General features: G+C 33.9%; 1 protein-coding gene across 3 annotated transcripts in view; it reads left to right on the top strand.

The window, feature by feature from the left end:
- Window positions 1–20,893, top strand: part of LOC150100000 (uncharacterized) — a 206,416-nt gene that overhangs the window by 33,341 nt on the left and 152,182 nt on the right. Inside the window, exon 1 of one of the 3 annotated variants that reach the window (XM_090402368.1) lies at window positions 20,802–20,849. The exons of the other annotated variants lie outside the window; for them this stretch is intronic. The gene's annotated coding sequence lies outside the window, so the exon portion shown is untranslated. Of the gene's footprint in view, window positions 1–20,801; window positions 20,850–20,893 lie in introns of those variants that run through there. 3 annotated transcript variants of the gene reach the window in all.

Here is a 20,893-nt window from a genome sequence, read left to right as displayed (position 1 = left end):
AACTCGGTGGAATAGCATATTCACTGACGTCATTAATGTAAACTTGAGTCAGTATTTTAACAGAGGAAGTTGCATTATAACTAACATTAAAAGAAGAGAGCTAGTGCTGCTAAGAAGCCTATCAAAAATAATTAAAACCGAGATGGCTCTTCAAGAGCTTAATCTGTTAGTCTAAGTTAGAACAGGATGTTCGGTCCTAATGGTAATAGTCTTCCTGAACGAAAAGGACGAAGAAAGGATTAAATATGAACCACAGCGAACAGTGTATCAAGGCTGATATTAGCTCTCAATAACTTAGTCACTCATTATTAGAAGAGTGAATAATAAAAAATAAAAAAAAAAGGAACGAAGATGAAAATAACTTTCGATAGGCAGATGTTGAAAGTAATGAAATCGCAGAAGATTCAATACTTTCCTGTCTAAATGACCTCATAGCTCGTCGAGTGTACCACGTGATCTCTGACATTTGCTTATGCGCAGCTGAAACTGAGTAACCTTTTTTGAAGCACCGGCATAATGCTTGATAAATGAAGAAAATTTCAACCACATGCATCTTAATGCAGATGTTCAAATGAAGGGCCAAACATTATTTCCCGTTGCAGGAAGAGCAATCAGTTGAATATAGAAGAGTTAGTTTCTCTTTATCATTCAAGAACAGACTATGGAGAGAGAGAGAGAGAGAGAGAGAGAGAGAGAGAGAGAGAGAGAGAGAGAGAGAGAGAGAGAGAGAGAGAGAGAGAGAGAGAATCGTTAACTCTTGTTTCCAATGCTCCTCTTATCAGCAAACAGTAAAAAAAGTTTTTCTTCTTCTTTTCAGATATTTATGTATAATAAAAGCACTTTTATTCACATAATTTGTGGAAACTTTTGGAGTTCTTCTTGGCATTGCTCTATGTATAATTTCCATGTAACATCTTAGAGAAAATTGAAGAAAAACAAACAAGAAACCTGTTTCCGATAATGTGGAAAACTGTTCCAGACGAAGTTTTAATGTCTATATCAAGTCTGTGTACTGCACTTGGCACCTTTCCAAGATGCAAGTCGGTAGAAAATATCAGCTCCAAATTCCCTACGTAAACATTCATTTTCAACAGTCAAAAACTTCTTAAAACCGCACTGACACGTCAATTTATTTGGAGGCGATATCACTTTCCCATTTCACGTTTCTTTTGGGAATTTGAAGGACGCTTATTATTACGAAAAGGGAACTATAAAGGGAATCATTCTTCCCACCTAAATTACAGATCTAAGAGAAAATTATTTACGAGTTCTGTGGTCAATATCATCACAAGCCCCAGATGGTAAGAGTATTACGATGCTAACATTTATCACTGGAGTACCTGCCATCTGGCGAGGATGATTATCTACAAAAATTAAGACAATGGCGCCACTTTTTCTAAAGTGTTATCGTCATAAATAAAAGTCGTTTGGAGGTTATTCATATCATAGCTACAGTTCACGTATTGAGAATAGATAAGTTTGTGTAACCACCAGATGCTTGATTACTGAAATTCAATATACGCACGTATGTTCATCGATGCCTTCCTTACAGTTTCGCTTTTGTTATTACAACAATTTAATTAAAGCGCTGTGTACGAAGTTTACAAGTAGTTATTCAGGTTGGTGGATGGCAAGGAGACCGCAGCTAATACACAAAACACTTAATACAACTATTTGTATACTTTGCAGGGGGGGGGGGGGTAAGGAAGGTGTTGGGGTGGATTATTAAAACGATTATAAGCAATCAGTTTGAATTTTAAAGATTATTTTAATGTTTTTGCTGGTATTAAAATTAAAAAAATATTTTTAAATAAATATCATAATAAATTGATTAAATTAAAAATATTTATTTATTAGCGAAGCTAAAATTACAGCTCTAACAAAGCCAACGATGTAACGCTACCAGATAAAAGATAATGGAAACATACACTTAATTTTAAAATCATGGATAAATAATAGAACATCCCTTTGAGGTATGCTCTACAGGGTTTGATGATTCACAGTCAATATATTTACTTCATAAAGATAAACGTATACCGCTTTTTCATCCCCATGTTTCATATACCTCATCAAACAGGAACGAGAAAATCGCTAGTCTTGTACGGTATGTTATTCTTTTAAATTTCTTAAGGGAATTATAAAAAAGTGATTAAAAATGTCCTTTAGGGGAGATTACTAAACAAAGGCCAAGAAATACTCCTCTAGAGGATTATTTGTATTTGTGAGATCGATTATTGAAATAGTAAAACAACTGCTTAGTCGACTAAATTTTCCATGAAGGATGTTTGAACAAAATTATTGCGCAAAAAATATTCTAATCTGGGGAGTAAATAAGTTAATAATTTGAATAACTTATTTAGTCCTGAATGGAATTAAAAATCCATGATTAAAAATTAAAAAAAACTTTCACTAAAATTCTTAAATAAATTCAGGAATGTGTTAATGGCCAAACACATTTCACGACACATTGAAATATCGTAAACAAAAGATAAAATCACGATGCATTGAAAAAGGTATGAAATCAGCTTTTCATGAATATTAATAATCTGTTACATAAATCATATTAAACATTAAATGACAATGTTTGAGTTTCTTTAATAAAGTAAATCGTTTTATGACTTATAAGAAAAACTATAATTTGCAAAATATGCATAAAAATAAAAAGTGCTCTATTTTTGAACCAGTATGTATTACAGATCACTGACGCTATCTCATCCCTTTAGTGGGTTGCGAGGTTGAAGCCTTAGTTTCTTTCAGTAAAAAAAAAAAAAAAAAATACAATAAAAATAGATAATAAAAAAACAATAAATAGTAACATTTGTTTATTTATTACTTAGTGTTTTTTTTTTTTTTCAGTTTCATGTTAAGCTGATGCATTTTAATACAAAGTTATGCCATTTCAAATGAAATTATATATTAATTTTTTTATGAAATGGCTTCCACCAAGTACTTTTACATGTAAACTTTTAAAATTGCTAACATTATACTCAATTTAGTATAATCCTTTACATGAAATCTGGATGCGACGATATTCCATGGAATTCTAATTTAATAAATTATTATAGCGACTAGAAAAAATCGGACAGGCAACGAATTGGATAAAAATTAAACAAAGAGTAATAATAAAAATGATTACAAATGTTCTGAAATATGCAATTGTACCATATAGATCACTAACTATTAAAAAAAAAAAAAACTGCGTAAATTATTCTTAAAAGATTTACAACAAAGAGATTGACAACAAGAATAAATTTCGCTTTCATTTCTTCTGCAACAAAATAATTACAGTATTCCAAAAATATATATAAAAAGTGCAGGACATTCATATCTATGATTGTCTTCTTTACATTAATATATTTATGACAATCATTATCAGTGAAAACGGCGTACACATTTTCAGGACGACGTGCCAGCACAAGCATCTCAGTAATTACTCCAACAGCCACAGAAGCCGTTATTATAGTCACGCAAACTTTAAAAAAGAAGCAATCCTCATTTTTTTAAAAAAACTATGGTAGCTGTAGACTGCTTAGGATTCTTTCTAAGGTCCATGCAAACGTGACGTGATTCATTCATACAACTTCATGTTTGCTGTTGCCATAGATACGAATAGAAATCAAACGCTGATCTCGTAATATACGTGTAACTCTTGCTAGATAAATTACAGCTCTAACAATGCTGTTGTACGTATGTCTGGGAGGGGGGGGGGGGCACGGTGTGCGACTTCCTGTATTGAATTGCATAATATGTAATACTTTAAGCCTTCTTTTATAAGTTGATTTAACAGCAATCTATTTAAAAAATATAAGTGATCGAAATACTCGTAGAAAATGAATATGGCACGAATCTGAACATTCATTGTTATCATAATGAATTTAACTTCAGCCAAGCTTATCTCTATTATTAAGTGTTCTTTTTTATTACATGTATGAGGGAGTGAAAGGGAAAAATGTTAAATTTCATCTACTCTGAACTAATAAATCCTTTATTCGCATGGTGTCTGATAAATAAGCGTATAAGATATTTTGGCACTGCTTTGCGTGCTAAAACTGTAGCCATACACTGAAAAAGACATTGTCATGGCAACCAATACATTCACGTGAATATGGTAAAACTCATATAGGTTCTCTGTCGGCCAGAACGAACTGTTAATTCCATTTGGTCCATGACGAATCGTCAGCACTCTCGGGCGTCATGTCTCTGCAATATACATAAGTGGAAGGATATTTTGTAACTCTACTGATGATCTGGACAACAAAAACCCTCACACAGTTAATTTTAAAAATATTAATTAGGACTCGTCATACTTCACAAGCACATAGACTAGACTACCAAAGTGCGATTTGTAATGAATATCGTCTTTAAAAACAATTGTGAACAACAGTCTGCGTTCTTTGGACCATCCATGGGGTACGCATTTGAAGATAGTGGACATTTCAGTCACTTGAAGTATTTTTACGAGAAATGCCAAGTCAACCAAAGGAATCTTTCTTGTCATTTATAAAGATATTCACCACTTATAGTTGCAGGTAAGATAGTATCTAATCTTGTCATCGGTTTTTATTAATTCATGCATTTTTGTCTTTAATAAGCGTAATACCGAATTTTGTAAAATAAAAAAAAAGGCACGCTTTCTATTAGGATAAAAAAAAATTACGTGTTTTTAAACTATCTCTTTGTTTGTTTGTTTATTTCTTTCGTTGAATGTTCTAAGAAAGATATTCTTTGGTATATTATACAAGAAGTAATAAAAGTTAATAAATAACGGTTGGAGGAAATGTGAAGTTCCATAAGATTGGTTAAAAGCCAAAGTCATATTTATATTTATGGAAGGAAATAGATTATGACAATTATAGAGAAATAAGCTTATTAAATATAGGTTATAAAAGATATACTAAATTTTTAGAATAAAAGAAAAAATATTGCAGCCGGTCTACTCTCAGAAAAATGAAGTAGGTTGAGACAAGGAAATCATGTATAGATAAGATTTGTCTTAAAACAAATTAGAGAAAAAAGAAGAGAATTTAGCCTTTATAGATTGTTAGAAAGCTTCTAATAAAATATATAGAGAAAAAGTTGTGGAGTATTATGGAAAAAAAAAACAAGAATATCCATTACATTTAGGACGAGCTATATATATATATATGACAGGATAATGAAAAGAATCCTCAAAAATGAGTTTATGAATTAAATAAAATAAAGCCAACAATATAGTCTAAAAAATTTACGAAACGAAACAAAAATCATATTATTTAAAGGCAAAGATCATATCAAAACAAAAATAGTAATAATAGAATGACACAGTTTAATTATTTTGCATGAAAAATAACAAAACAAAATCAAAGATTATGGATGAAAAATAAATAAATTTCAGAAAATCTCTGGAAAAATAAAAATGCAAAGGGGTTTGAATAAAAAAAAAACCCACTCAAATTAAATTATATCAAGTAATAGAGTATCAACTACTTTATTATGGATCAGAAAAACGGACTGCTAAAAAGAATGAGCAAAGTAAAATATGGGCAGCAGAAATGAGATTTTTAAGAATAATTAAAGGATGCATCAAAATAGACCGTATAGAATTACGGTATTAGAAGAGAGTTAAGTATTTATAGTTTAAATGAAGAGATTAAGGAACACACAAAGAGAAATAGAAAGAGCATTTATATAGGATGGAAAGATGTCGACTACCAAAGGAAGTGGATATACACCGACCGAAAGGAGGAGAAGAGAGAGAGAGAAAGAGAGAAGAAGAATATTAGTAGCAAGGTGGAAAAACTGGTGAAGCTGGACCAGACATGGCTAATCCTTTATGAGAACGAGAAGAAGAAAAAAAGTACGATAAAGAGCCAAGAGGCTATTTTTCCGGCGACGTAAATTAAGTTAAGGGGATAATCAATCCCGTATTATTTTACAGCCGGATACGAAACTCGGAGATCGAAATCTAAGAGTTTCATGACGAAAAACGTCCGGCAAGTCCAAGCGTAAGTCAATGCCTGGTGGTACAACACTAGGGCAACTCGGAACAGAGGTAGAGCAAGCTTCGATCACTGGCCTTGATATTTTCTCATAATGTAAAACGCAGCTCCTAGGAGATGTAATGCTGCCTTTCATTATGAGGAGAGGTCACTACCCTGACCGGTTTTGACCTTTATTTAGGTCTCATCAGTGAGTAGGTAGACCTGGAATACCAAGGTTTAAGTGAACCAAACTTACATATACCCCCTACTGACTTACATATACCTCTACTGACTTACGCTTGGACCCGCCAATAGTTCTTCGGCATGAAACTCTTAGATTTCGATGGATTTCGATCTCCGAGTTTTCGTATCCGACTGTAAAATAATACGGGATTTATTATCCCCTTAACTTAAGAAAAGAAGTAATTAAATAATAAAAATACGTATTCGCATTTTATTCAAAGTAAGATTTCGTTGCCAAAATCTTTATTCCATTATGTAGCAAAAGGATTTTGAGAAAAGCCTTTATTAAATCTCTACCAGCAATTAGTATATTAAATTAAAATATAAAACAGCGACCTCTGTCAATGAGGTTTGAGGAAGTTCCTTAGCGTCATGTGTTCTACATAAGTCACTTTCTGAAAGCAATTTACTCACGTGACAATGTTTCTCAATTTCATCAGCAGGCCGTTTCTTTGTTTTTGCAAAAAGCTTCTCTTTTCTCATCAGTATACTATTTACTTGACATTATCAACAGTAAACTGGTAAAAGCAACTATTTTTAAATTAAGCAAGAAGCATCTTATTTAAGTTAAGGGTTGTTACAAAAAACAATTGTCAATAGCTCTTTCTCGCATTTGTTTGTATTCATTATGATGAAGTGTGACATGTGATCATGATCACGATTAAATACTTTTCATTATTAAATTCCACAGCAAAAATAGTTCTTTAAAAACCATTCCTTAATCGCTGATAAATAACCGTATTCATTTGCATAAGTCTCATATACAGAACGAGCAATACAATAATATATAAAATTAACGCCATAAATTCTAAGCAGAACAGGACAAAACGGCTCGAGGCACGCCACCATTCTCCTTGTCTGTGTTATTCTGGCAAAGTACAAGTGCAAATATAATCAATAATGAGCAGTTTTTTTATTATTATTATTTTATAATATGGTCGATTACAGTAAATTTTAAAATAATAGATCGTGCTGTCCTATCAAAATCTAAACTGAATCCTGGAAGGGTATATTTTATTGAAATGCCTTGAAAAATAAATCCGTTAAATTTTATGTGGTTCGTATTGTAACCATACATGCGTCAGATAATCCAAATTTAATATCTTTATCAATACGCCGCCGTAATAAAATACATCTTCAAACGGCAATTATTAGGTGTGCTTTGCAAAATTCGTAAGGTCTATTAGATTCGTTTAGTCCACGTCCGTTTGTATTTTGTACCCATATAATAACACTGTTCTGAATTTCGGAAGAGCTGCGAAAATTTCAAAAATGATTTTGAAGTAAAATGATGGAAATGATCAGATTTTCGAAATTTTTGGCACTCGCGTAAATACGAAAGAAAAAATTAGTAAATTCTTTTTAAATTACGGTATGAAACGACGTCATTCTACAACAATGCTATCGTGAAACGCACCTTCTATGATTATCTGGAATTATTTCCACGCTTCTTTTATAACAAGTAAGAACGAAAAAAAGCCTGTACTCTTTATTCAGCACAATCAGCGGACACTAACCTAATAATCAAGCGACGCCCATAGGTCTTTTTTTTTTACTAAATACAGTTCTTCCATTTGCGCATGTTATTTTTAATTTTTTTTTTTTTGCGATTTATTATGTCTTAATACAGTTAAATGTATATATTTTTGCTGTGATATTATAGCTTATTTTTATTTGACTTCTATTAGAAAATTAAATCATTTAAAATTGATTTACCTTCGAAATAGTTTTATTCAGCATTCTTTACAGAGAATATACAGTATGACGCAAAAAAAAAAAAAAAGAAAGTACTGAATAACTACGAAGTATATGTTATGGGGTAAACGGGTTTATTAACAAAGAAATATGTTTAACATGATGATATGTACATCCATTACTGTCGGTGGAATCTTGGTCGAATAAAGCATTGACGATGGTAAATTACGTGCTCGAAATGGACACCTTGTCTTTCAAGACAAGTTTCGTAGGCCATGCAAAGGTTCTCTGTCATCTTGGAGAACAATGGTTGAGGCCTCTGCTGGAATTTTTTTTGCACAACACATCCTATGAAAATCCTGGGTGAAGGAGCCAATACATTCTCCATGTAACGTTCGCTATTCAAGGTCACGGTTACACCACCCTCTTCAATGAAGTAGGGCCCAATCATGCCATGGCCGGAAACCGCACACCCTGCGGTGACCTTCTCGCTGTGAAGAGGAGAAATACGCTTCGTCCGAGAACCAGACATTATGGAGGAAAGACAGATCTTCATAGACATTGGGCAGCAAGCGAGCATAATATTCCCGCAGTGTAGCGTAATCTGCAACTGACCCACCTCAATGACGTACGAAAAGACACCTAGCTCCTTAAGGATTCTCTGTTAGCGACCGCCTCGGTACCCTAAGTTTTACCGCTGTTCAGCATTGACTGGGTTTCGAAGACAAACACTTGCTCCAGCACATGCCTGTAATTCTCGTTTGTGTTTAATAGTTCGTGGTCTCCCTCTGAATGCCTCTGAATGCTCACAAACATGTCGTAGGCTTGGACCATTTGCTCTTCCAACTCCGTATGAACGAAAATAATGCTCAATAATAAACCTCTTGTCTTCTAACGTCAAAACTATTGCTATAGTTAAATGTAATGGTGTAAAACTCTGCACGTGCTCTTCTATTAATGTGCATGCAGTCGAACGGCATATCTCATAGCGCGTGTACTGGGGAGGTGTGTGTGTGTGTGTGTCAAAGTTAGTACTTTTTTTGTGCGCCATACGTATCATAAAATACAAAACTTTTATATCCGTCTTCCCGCTTCTAATAAGCAGACCTAAATTATTCTTTTTAATACAATCTGACTAGAATCTTCGCTACAGTTCATTAAAAAACTAAATCCGTGCAACAATAAACTAACTAGACTTTTATAAAAATAACCTCTAGATAAATTAATTTAATAGTATAGTATAATTTCAATTCACAGCTTATACTTACTTATTACTTAATCCTCTTCACTCCACCTGCGAGCAAAGGTCTTCCACCACCATTTTCCACCGGACTCTGTTTTTTGCTTATGATTTTATTTGGCTGCAGTTTTTATTAATATTTGTTATTTCTTTCAGTATTGTTCTTTTCCATGTTTCTCTTGGCCGTCCTCGTCTTCTTTTACCCTGTGGGTTCCAATCTAGAGCCTGTTTTACTGTTATTTTATCTTCTTTCCTCACCATATGCCCGAATCATCTCCATTTCGTTTCGCGTATCTGTCGCAACATCGGTTTCGGGTTTTTTCTCTGCCATAGTTCTTCGTTTGATATTTGTTTTGGCCAATATATTCCCAGTATCATTCGTAAACACTTGTTTAGGAAGACCTGGACGTTGTTAACTATCTTTTTTTTTAACATCCACATTTCTGATCCATACATTAGTATTGCCTTTACATTTGAGTTAAATATTCTCATTTTAGTTTTTATAGACAAATTCTTGTTTTCCTGAATATTTCTAAGTTGGTTGAAAGTTGAATAAGCCAGCTGTTTCCTTCTATCTTCAGTGTTTATTTTGCTTTGCATTTCTTTTTATTAACATTGTTTTGTTTTTATTTATCCTAAGACCAACTTTTTTGGCTGTTTCTACAAGTGTTGTTATTCTTTATTCTATATGTTGGTGCCTCTGTGAAAGTAAGAAGATATCATCTGCAAAATCTAGATCGTGGAGTTCATTTTGAAGTAACCATTGTAATCCTATATTTCCATGAGATAATTCGTAAAGTAGCAATGTTGTCGGTGCATGATCTATTGGCTCTAAATCCTGCCTGTTCTAGTATTTGTTGTGTTTCTATTTCTATTTAGATTCTTTCTAGTATTATCCTTATTATCCTTGCTAGTATTTTACTTATAACACCCAGAAATGTCATACCTCTCGATTTTTTGCATTCGGATAGGTTCCCTTTTTTGGGAACCTATCCGAATTTAACCAGTAATCCAGTATTCCATTCCTTAGGCCACTCTTTTTTCGTCCATATCTCATTTAGTAAGGGATATAATATCTTTGCTATAAGTTTTGGATTTGCTTTTAGTATATCGCCTGGTATGTTGTCTGCTCCAAGTCCTTTACCTGTTTTGATCTGGGTTATTAGTTTTGTAATTTCTATTTTTGTTATTTCGTTCAAATGTATATCTAATGATGCATTTTGTTCATTTAATTCTATGCTCTGGTCACCATCAGTCATTTCTTGAAATTTCTCCGAGAAGAATCCCACCCATCTATTTATCTGTTCTTTTTCATTTAATAACAGTTTTCCTTCTTTATTGTATATAGGGACTATCCATTTGTTTCTTTTCCCACTTAATTTCCTTGTAATATCATACAACTTTCATTTATATATGTAGCATCATCTTCCTTTTGTGCTAGATTCTCTAGGTATTTTCTGTTATCATTTCTTGCACTTCTTTTTATTTCTTCGTTAATTGCTCTATATCTTTCTGCTTGTTCTTGTTCAAAATTTTCGCCAATCTGTAACAGTTTCTCTTTTATTCTATCTCTCTCCTCTATTTTTAATTTGGTGTTTTCTGATATCCATTCTTTGTCTGTATTAGTTCGAAATCCCAATATCTTTTCTGATGTGCTCATTAGTATGTCTTTAATCTTAGTCCATTTTTCCTCTACGTTATCCCCTTCTCTTTTTTAGAGTTAATCCCATTTATCCTGTAGAGTTGTTATACATTTATTTCTAATCTCTTTGTTTTTGAGTTTTTCAATTCTAAACTTCTTCCTATTGTGCATTTGTTTATTTTTAAATATGTTTACTTTTATGTTAGCTGTTAGGAGAAAGTGATCTGAATATGCCTCGGCTCCTCTTTTAACTCTGACATCCAGGAATGATTTCCTCCAATTTCTTGATATAAGTACATGGTCTGTTTGGTTCTTTGTCTTTCTGTCTGGTCTATCCAAGTCCACTTGTGCATTTTTTTATGTTGGAAGAGACTCCCTCCTATTACAATCTGATTGAACATACAAAAGTCTATAACTAACTCTCGATTTTCATTTATTTCTCCTTCTGCATACTTTCCCATAACAGTTTCTTTATTAGTATTATCATTTCCAACCTTAGCAATAAAGTCTCCAATTATAAGTTGCATATCTTTTTTATTGGTTGTTTCTATACTTCTCTGTAGCGTGTTATAAAAATTATCATTTTCTTCCTGAATCGCATCATTTCTTGGTGCATATATAGCAGTTATTGTGATGTTCTGCTTGCCGGCTTTAAATCTAGCGTTTAGTATTCTTTCGGATATTGGGTTCCACTCCATTAGTGCATCATGAGCTTTCTTTGTCACCATTACTGCAACTCCCTGTGTGGTCATTCGTATTTTGGTTCACAGAGTAGATTAAGTAGTGACTAGAGTTTAATTTGATTTTTCCAGTTCCTATCTCTCTCGTTTCGCTTAATCTCATTATTTCTAATCTGTATTTTTCTAGGAACTCTCGAGACTTGGTATTTCTTCCCAGTTTCAACATGGTTCTAACATTCCAACATCCCAGTCTAAGCTTGTCTTTTGGTAAGGTGTCTGTCACTTTCTTCCACACCTCTGCTTCCCCAGAAGGGCTTTTACAGAGGTGCTTCTTGTTCGTGTTCTATTTTCTTCATCCGGTATCACGTTTTGGAAGGTTTCAGTTTGCATAGCAAAAAATTTTTTTCTGAGACTGGGTTGTTAGCCCTGTACTCAACCCTCCCCCTTTATCCGGGCTTGGGACCGGCATGTCAAGTTTTCACTAAGCATGGCTTGGTTCAATAGTAATTTAGAAGAAGCAAAAAAGTCATGAGTGGGATAGAAATGTCTGGATGTAGTCACAGGTTTTTAGAAACATTTATTAAGCTGTTTTCTCTCAGCGGTCAGTTGAGAGTATTTTACTTAAACATTAGCCAATGTTAACAACATATTTGATATTAGTTTTTGATAAAAAAATAATGAGTAAAAAGAGATTCTGAAAAGAAGAAAAAGAAATATTCTGTGAGAAATATTCTCGTATGCACGTACTGTATTGAGAGTACAGCAATAACAATCATAACGCGACTAAAACAAAGTGGCTATGTAAGATCATGTTTTCGCTGGCAGCACCTTTCTGGATGAACACGATTGCCTGGGGAAGTGTTATTGTTCAGAAAAACAAATACAACTAACAAATGCGCTTGTGGAGTCTGGCACATCACCAAGTGTATAATCCAAATTTAATGCTAGCAATAGCATAAGATATTTCAGGTAGAAACTAGTTTTCGTGAGATTCCACTGCGCATGTCATTAACGCTATTCTTTATTTGACTCGAGTCGTCAGTAGAACAAAGGGACATGAAAAATTAATCAAATGAGGGGGGAAATACATAAAACAGCAATTGAAATCGATTAACATGCAACCTTGAATTGTAATACTGGCAACAAGCCAGAAAAGAAAATACAAGAATAGAGCAAGGTTAATATTTTTACACCGCGTTTTACAATTCCGAGCATGCTTTAAGATACCAAAATTATATCTAGATTATCGTTCATGAATTATTATTAGACAGGACTGATAAATTAACAAAGAAACGCGAAAGACGGTTTTCTAGCTCACTGAGGCACACATCCGAGATCAATTCTTGATATTGTATAATACAATATTTTAGATACTTCACTACAATAGAAAATATTAGGAAAAAATCATACAATGAAGCCGGTATTTGAAAACAGAAAAATTCTGGCATCAGGCCAACCGCAGTTACTTCAAAGTTGAAGAAACATTTTTCATTGATCTGCGACTAAAGCCAAAGACGCAAAGAAATACCTATTTTTCTTGGTATCCTCTGCAAAAGAAGAAGAAGACGCTCGTGAAAATTATATCTCACGCTCCTTAACATATACATTTGTTTTATTTTAGTCTTTGCCATAGAAATTTTCATCTGACATAAACGTGAAGATGTTTTTCTGTCCTACCCGTATTTTAGCAAGCAACGATTGGGAGTTTTGAAATATGACACCGTAATCATTACACGCTGCACTGTGAAGCGCTAAAGTAGTATTATAAAGATATTTAGTGTGCACAGGATAAGGCGTTTGTTGTAGAATATTATTTTGTATGTATACAGGTGCAGATTTAATAGAGTAACTATGCGAAGCATTGTCCATGGAATACATATTTTCCTAGTATCTCCAGGACGTGTAACATGCGCTGGTGACTCCAATTCTGAACGTCTCTTTTTTTTATGAATGTCTTGTTATACTTTTCTGCTTTATCCACAACCAAGCATCGCGAATTTTGTATTCGCGATGCTTGGTTGTGAATGGATTTGAATGGAAGATCACCGACTAACCATAGGGCATATCGGGAGTGTGTACGAAGTCATTCTTTGGATTTCTATTTGCCATGTAACTTAGTGTTTAATAACAATAGTCACAATAAGATGAGGTAATTATGCTTACTGCCCGACGAAGAAGTAGGTTAGAATCCAGTTTCAAAATTGCAGTATCTACGGCACAGACTTCTCACATCTCTTCATTCTTCCGACCTAATGTTGTACGCTACAAGAATAATACGATCGCTTCCCTTTCTTCACAAGCCGGATTATTTCAGCCGTGATTTGCATATAAAGCAACAAAAAGTATATTATACGGACAACGGATAATTCCCCCGACGGCATTAGCGGTACACTACCAATGTGACCTCCTCATTTCTTTGGCATTTGCAACATTGCGTGTCCAAATCGACTTAGAGTAGCAACCGAAATGTCATACTGTCTTCCACTACCATAAATTTAGGAATAGAAAAAAAAAAATTTTACATTACATGGCCAACTTTTAAGCTCAAAGTATTTTTAAGATGTAGAAGCAAGAAAAAAAAACAATTAAGGTAAGATAGGGGAAAATGTTATAAACCATACGCCTAATTAAAGTTAATATATTTTAATTCTCAGAAAGAAAGAGATACAAAACAAAATCAAATAAGGTATAATTTCAAGAAGGCCATCGTTTGAAGTCCGTTGCATGTATCGACTAGTTCTGGTTGGTATGTTTCTGTATTTAATTGCTGTTGTGATATGTACTATGAGTTGGATAAAGTACCTTTCGTAGTTTTTGTAATACGAAAAAAGTATGTTATATTGTTTTTGTTAGGTGCATTTGTTTTGCCACTTCCTGAACAGCGACGGTTGCACATTTTAATGGACGGCATATGTTTTCTGTAAACAATCGATGCAGTGTGCAGAGAGAAATGATTAAGTTAGCTTCCGTAATTCCACACTTGGCGCACTAATGAAGATATAAAAGAGCATATTATCATATTTTAATAAACGACATCCACTAAACGACAGACAGTTCAGAGTTTCAAGGGCAAGAAAATAAATAAATAAATAAAAAGTCTTCCTCCCATATTTCTCCTCCCCGTTTCAATGAATCAAATCACGTGGTATATCTGGCGTCGGTCAGCGTGTGGATAGAGCAGACCTGTGCTAGATATAATTGATCGGCGTGACCACTGGTTGCCTAGATATGGCTTCAGTATTTACTCGTTGCTATGGCAGCATACAGCGTATAGTCTGCTAGTTACAAGTGGAAGTTAGTCAAGAGGAGATCGTCGACAGATTCAGATGCTATCTTGTCCCCCGATGGAAGAACCAGACTTTGATCAAAGGGCAATAGGGGGACTGATCACAGATTGACAACCTCTCCATCATATAACAGGTAACGATCTTCGTTTTCTCTTTTCATTAATTACTGCTCAAAAACAGACTTCCAAGCAGACCACGTTAAACAATGCAAACCTTTTTTTTGTATAAATGGTGTTTATTGCAGTCTGTAAAAATATATTTTCTGAAAGTCTAGTTTCAAGTTAATGAGTTTCTCAACATATACCCATTCCTTGATTTAAATATTCCGTGTAATTTTTTCAAGGTTTCTACGCTCTCTGTTTTCAATTTTTAAGATATGAATAATGATAAGGAAAGCTTAACAAACAATTACATAAGCAGCGATACGTTTTATTTTGATTAATAGTCATGCTAATTTATGTTAGTAATCCGGTTAATCTTTAAGAAAATCTTTCTTAAAAGATTTTCCACTAAATTATCATAAACTATCCTTTCCGAATTAAAAAAAATGTTCAATTTAAAATAAGTTAGTATAATGTATTGATTGATTCTGGGTATTTTCCTATAACTATTTTCTATAGTTTTAGTATTAGAATTATACAGCCATGATACTATGAAGATTTGGTCACACAAAGGAGAAGTTTGACCATTCATTACTGAAACTTGAATATAATCAGCTGTTGGAAATAAAATTAACGCAAAAAAACTGTTGACTTAACGATTAAATTTCAACTTAAATCAGTCTATTAACTAACACTTCTTTAAAACTAGAGAGAGAAGTGTTTTCTCTTTAACCATCCATGCGTTTTCTTTGAAAACATATAAAGCTATTTAGTTCTTTTTCTTACTGATGCTTATGAATAGATCAGCAATGCTTAATATATTATGGTGCTCCCGAAAGCAGCCAGGTTAATATTTAAGAAAATTTTAAATCCTTGAGCCTATATAAAAGTTAAAAAGATTAAGATATGAATTTATGAAAGACAGTTTAACAGAATAACATGCAGTAGAAAGAATGTATGATCGACGTAGAATTTTGAAAATTTTGGCATTGATTAAGCCTTCCGTAAGATAATTCCATCAATTTCTTTAACTTAAAGTTCACAAGATGCAATCATTATAGTGATTCCCAAATCTATCCTAAATCTTCAAATATCGGCAGTTATCTGCACTTCACCCGCAGAGTATTGAAAATCCATTACCTAAAACAACTTATCAATGCCTATAAGTACTCTACATCGATTATTAATAAAAAGGAATTACGTGAGTTTATTTATTTCGTATCCAAACACAAGTGGTACAGTAGTAAGTAAGTGGTACAACATGATTTACAACAAATTAGGATACATTACAATGGGATCAGCTTAGATTTGGTAGGTGAATTATACCGGGAAATAATAATTAAATATGAAAAAAAAGGAAACACCATACATAACTTATATACAATAAATATGGTCAGATGTGCCTCCAGTATCTTGCACAATCAACTGCTCTTTCTGTGCAGGATATAAGGTCATCTTTTGTGCAAGGTGATGGAAGAAAGGGGCAAGAAAGAAGGTGTTTCATGGACTGGGTTGTCCCACACTCACAATTGTCTGGGTCAGTGAGGTAGCCCCCATTTGATGAGGTTTTGTTTGCAGCGTCCTTCGTTCTCAGTCTGTTGAGGCTTTTCCAAGTATTCCAGTCCAAGTGGGCACCATGTGGAAGATGTTCGGCTATTGGAATACCAGTATTATTTTCAGGATATAATGCAAGCCATTGCTGAAGTCTTGTCTCTGGGAGGTTTTTAGGTGGTTCAACAGTTGCCAGGAAGCTATGTCGGGATCTTAGTCTTTGAATGAATAGTGGGTGGCGTTCATGATTCATTTGTCTGCTTCTTTCATCAGCTGAGAATGCAGATCTTCGGATTGAAGGGGGATGCAATACCAGCCAAAATATACAAGTCTTTTAGTGGTGTTGGTTTCAGGCATCCTGTAATTAAGCAGCAGCTTTCATTCAATGCTGGATCAAGTTTTTCAGCATGACAGAATGGATCTAGACCATACGCCAGCCTGGCTGGCCGAGTGGTTAAAGTGTAAGCTCTCCAGTCAAGAGGCTGCGGGTTCGAATCCTGCTGTGGGCATGGATGTTTGTGCTTGTCTGTGGAAATACTAGTGGTGGTGGTCGGCGGTAGATGGTGTTGGTGTAGTTGCGGTCAGTTGGTAGATTGTGAGTGGTGGAAGCAGAGTTGTAGAGTAGATGCCCTCCCTCGATGAGTCTTTGGACTCCCTGGAGATGACAAATAATAATAATAATAATAATAATAAATACTGGGCAGGTGTATTCAGGAGAAGAATAGCAAAGGGCCAAGGCAGAAGATCTCAGTGTGTTAGGGTCTGCACCCCATTTGGAGGAAGTAAGCTTTCTTAGTATATTGTTTCTTGCATTCACTTTTGCTTTTGTTTTTTCTATGTGGTTCAGGAATGTTTTATTTTAGAGCCTTCCCAAGAAATCTGCAGCTTCCTGTTGGCTTCCTTATTGTTAAGGTGGAAAAGGACAGTCTGGGTTTTCAAGGGGTTTGGTTTTAGTTGATTGCTGGTATAGTATGTGGTTAGACTATTTAAGGCAAGTGATAGAGTAGTTTCAATGGACTTGAAATTTTTTGATTGAGTAGCTATGGCAAGGTCATCAGCAATTACGTGATTAAAAGCATTTTCCAAACAGGCATTATTCACAACAGTTAACTGACTTTTCTTCAGCAAAAATCTGGGTTCCTCCATGAAAAAGAAATTCAAACTTTCAAAATATTTAAATTTTGAATAGCCTTTAAATATATATTCAAACAGTAGTTTGAATATACTATTTTTACGGCTATTTTTGCCTGTTTTGGTTTAGGAGTGTCCCTTATTTTAAAAAATGTGTAAAAATTAGTTTGAATTATATATTTATTTGAAGTAGTTTTCACAATCTCGTATAAGTTTGAAACTCTGCTTAGAAATAAAACTAAATTAACAGACTGATATAGTTCAATGGCATAACGTAGTTTACGGTTTCTGATGTCAATCTGGCTGCAATTCCAGAACATCTTCGTGATTTGTAATATTCCAATCCGATCCGAACAAAACAAAGTAAAATATCCAAAGAATAGCAATCCAAAAATCCCCTACTACAGAAATCATGTTACACGCCGTAATGTAAACATACGCCGAGAAATGAAATTACCATAACAATAAAGGCTTTCAAAATAACGAAATAAAATCACACATCTCCGAAACTTTACCTATCAGAACAAATCTCCATGCTATAAATTCTCCACTTAATATCGACAGCCTGTCAGTTAGACAAAATAGATTATCTTTATAAATCTGCAACCAATCAGACCTTAATAATCGCAGCTCCTCGCGTATTCGTTATCGTCTGTTCATTCTGAGGACAACTGCATCCAAAAACCACTCGCACACCTTAATGCTACGCATGATGTCACATCATAATATCAACATTTATTGCAAAAAAAAAAAAATCGTTTACTATTGTTTAAATGGAAAATACTGGTCGTCCATATTTTTATTTTTTCCAAAGTTTTAACATATCGAATTTTTCGTATTTTAACATTTCGGAATCTGCGTAGTATTGTATTGGACTTTTATATAAAAGAGAACATAAGATTAATATTTATATTTTGCGCGCGCAAGTTATCTTCTCTTACCGCCAGAAAGAAGAGAGAAAACGAAAAGTTTTTTTTTTAAAAAAAAAAAACGCATTCTTCAATACTCATATTCCAAAGTACATTTTTATTCTACTTGTTCTCGTCTATATATTCACATTTAAAACTTGCTCAAAATTCTGGAATATCTCATTAATTCTCAGTTATAAATCACTTCCAATCTTCAAAAATTAATTTATGAATTTAGTCACAGAAAAATATATTATTCTATTCGAAAGTCACGTGCCAAATTGAAAAGTAAATTCAGAAATCAATTGGGCGTTATATCTCATTTTGAACAACGAAGGTTATGCTCTTAAGGATTATTTGCGGTCAGTCGGTGGTCCAACTGTAAAAAAATGTTATAAATAAATAAAATAAGAATAAAATAAACGGAGAAAGCTCATAAAATCTGAGGTATGCCCCTCCAATTTTCTCAGAATCTGTTTATGTTCCGGGGGGGGCGAATTTACGAAGTAAAAGATTCTAATCTATATAATAACTCAGCTTCATTTTAAAATGATAAAATATTTCTCCGTCCTTGAGGGAGATTCGAACCCAGCTATTTTCAACTAAGGTGTTTACTGTATTGTTCTTTCACTGATCCATGACGTCCTTTGTTTTGATTTCCCAACCTACAGTTTATACCTTAAACATTTAAGACCGTAGTCCTAAATGGAAATAGCGAACAAATATAATACACAGATGCTTCATCTCTTTCCAGTATAACTGATTATTAGTAGGGTCCATAGCTAATCCGGGAACAATGCCACAATAACAGACACTTTCAATTGTGCACTGAAAATAATAGAAATATGGTTATACTGCTTGTACATTCGATTCTTCTTGAATTATGGTCACGCATCCACACTTATTCCTAGTGTCTTCTGTCTGTATGTTGCGTGTATTCTTCTGGCCAGTTTGTCTATTTTGAGGGACAAACACCTCGAGTTCCGGGAAATAAAACCCGATTCCCCGCCCCCTCGCGTATAAGACCGACTAATTCACCATTTGATTGAAAACACTTGATGAAGATTTTTCATATTATTTCAAGAATTTTAAATACTAGAATTTATCCGATATCAACCAAAAAGAAATAGTTTGGGCAATTTCAGCAAACTTGACTAACTTTTAAAAAAAAATTCACTTTTCCAAATGTCCACGGCTAAATATAAATAATGTGATTGACGTCTCGTTTTTAAGATGTTTATACTTTTTTATCTTTTCTTCTAAAAGTGATGTCTCTAAGGATGGCATTACAACGTATCACTATCGGATTTTTTCTTTTCTCGAAAACTGCATTTTTATTTACGCAAAGTAGTAAAAAAAAAAACAGCCTGAGAAACGTGAAGATTGACTGGTATACTAAATTTATTATACACGCACGTTTTTGTGTCATGCATGTTATGAGTATACAAGAACGTTATAACAAACAAATAATAAAATATAAACCATTTGATCACTGATAATATTTCCTTTTTGGTAAAAGAATGGCAAGCAAAGCCATTTTGATTCCGAGATCCAGACAGTCGCTTCTATCCTTTCCCTTTGTTACGTCTCTGTCTATCAGCATTGTTTTGTGAGTCATCTGTCTACATGCGTGCAATGGTGCCACTCTGACTAGAACAAATTTTAGTCAATTGCACGTTTGCGAATTAAACAAGATCTAAACCAAATGAACTATTTTTTTGTAATTCCTTGATTAAATTTAAATTTTCTCAACGAGTCTCGTTAGCATATGAAAAGAAATGCCTATTTGGATATGCAGACTTTTTATTGTTTTTATCATTGCTTTACTATCGTGTATAAATCACAATAGAAAAGAAAATAAACAGAAAAATAAATATCATAATTACATCCAAAATATGGAAGCATTATCTGTTTGGTCACTATCTATTACAATTACTTTCCTCCATGAAACTCCCGAGCAGGTGGTAGCAGTTAAAAGTTATCGAAGTTGAAATTTTTGCGATCTGAAATGTTCTCCTTATAATCGTCAATATTTCAGGTCCATTTCCTGACGTAGATATCGAAAATTTCCGTTAACGCACTTCTTTATTGTTATAATAATACCTATACGTCGTTAAAACAAAACGAAAAAAAAAAAAAATTCTACGTCAATCGTTTGGCACCCAACCATGGATAGAGGGCGTGTCTAAAGTAATGTTTCATGAAACAAGGCTAGTGTTTATCGTGAGACAACAGACAACAGCTTTACCGTACTGCACCAAGACAATGCCACTCAAGAAACAGAATATCGACTTGGAGATCTCCCACTCTCCCGTTCTTTCACTGACACGTGGGAAATCCCACTGGACACTCTAAGTTAGCTGGCGTTTCTAACAGTCTGGTCAAGAGAATGTTTTGTCCATAAGATAAAGGTGAGGTATTCGGAAATTTAGTTTGCTATCTAAGTCAGAAAATA

The sequence above is a fragment of the Typopeltis vanoorti genome, chromosome 13 (genome assembly GCF_054136105.1).
Source record: "Typopeltis vanoorti isolate ZY-2024b chromosome 13, IOZ_Tvanoo_1.0, whole genome shotgun sequence".
Classification (NCBI taxonomy): Eukaryota; Metazoa; Arthropoda; class Arachnida; order Uropygi; family Thelyphonidae; genus Typopeltis; species Typopeltis vanoorti.
This window is presented reverse-complemented; position numbering and strand designations above follow the sequence as displayed.